Source organism: Lipotes vexillifer, unplaced genomic scaffold (genome assembly GCF_000442215.2).
Source record: "Lipotes vexillifer unplaced genomic scaffold, Lipotes_vexillifer_v1.1 scaffold539, whole genome shotgun sequence".
Taxonomy (NCBI): domain Eukaryota; kingdom Metazoa; phylum Chordata; class Mammalia; order Artiodactyla; family Lipotidae; genus Lipotes; species Lipotes vexillifer.
This window is the reverse complement of record NW_006789542.1, coordinates 1,512,856-1,514,118: the sequence shown is the minus strand read 5'-3', so window position 1 is coordinate 1,514,118 and position 1,263 is coordinate 1,512,856.

Here is a 1,263-nt window from a genome sequence, read left to right as displayed (position 1 = left end):
CCAACAGCAACAACTACAATCACACTAATTCTTTAGTTCAGGTGCTATTCTGGATCCTTGGATTTGCTTATGAATAACTAACAAATGTCTTATTGTACAGACTAGGGTCAACTGTAATACGAATGCTGACGTGAAGACTTATGCCAGTATTTTGAATTCTCTGTGATGAAATATTTAGATACAAGGCAACCGCAACCATCAGGATCCAGACAGATCTATCTAAGTGTGCTATATTTAGAGTATGGCACACTGATATTCTGTTCTCACAAGAGTGAACAATATCATGATTGAAATGCCACTTAATGTGGCAAAATGCCTATTTTTCAGAAATGTATTACATAAGAAGCTTATTGGAGAAGAGAAAGCCTAATTGATATACCTGTTTTGGAAGGTTTATATTCCACAACATCCTTTCTTTCCTTTAGGTAGACAAATACTTAATGGCAAAACCATCTGGAGAAAATCAGCTTGACATTGGGTAAAGGACTTAACAAAAACCAGTCAGGTTTGTTCTTGTCAGTGGATGTAAAGGTTTAGCTCTTGGTTTAGTTGATAGCACTAAGGAAAAGCTGGAAGAAATTAACATGGCTCCCGATGAAAAGTGTTCTTGAGAAAACCTCCTTGGAATAGAAACTTACTGAAAGTCCTTTAGAATCAGAAACCGGAACTAATTTATTCGAGGTCACCTTTGAGTCTGTACCTTTAATTTTGTCATTTTGTTGAAAAGTAGTTTTCTGTCGACTGTGCCAGAAATCTTATTTCTTTTAAGGTTTCCCCCATCACTGGTGTAGAATGTTCTGGAGTTGTTAGAAGATAGTTGCATAGGAGCTGAAAACCAGATTTTTCTGGTATTAGTAAGTGTGTCTGCTTACAGAATACAAATAATATAATTTTTTTCAAAAGCACTAGATTGTTTTTTGAAATAGGTAATGGCCGATCTGCCTCGTGTGCAAATGAAAAAGGTGACAGGACCTGGCCAGTCATGCACGTACACACCTGGGTACCCTTGTAGATAGGACACGGAGGATAAGGAAGACAGGGAAGTTCCCATTTCCTGCTCATTAGCCTGTGCCTCTGTCCCTTTCACTGTTATCTTTCTCTCAGGGTGGGTTAGCCTGGAGCTTGTTGAAACAGTTTTGTTTTTTAGGCATTTTTAAGAAAAGATAATTCTTTATATAAATCTGCGTGCTAGGAATATCCTGGCAGCTCTAAGGTCTAAGACAGTGTTAGTTGAGAAAGATGGAAATTGGATTACAGGGAAAG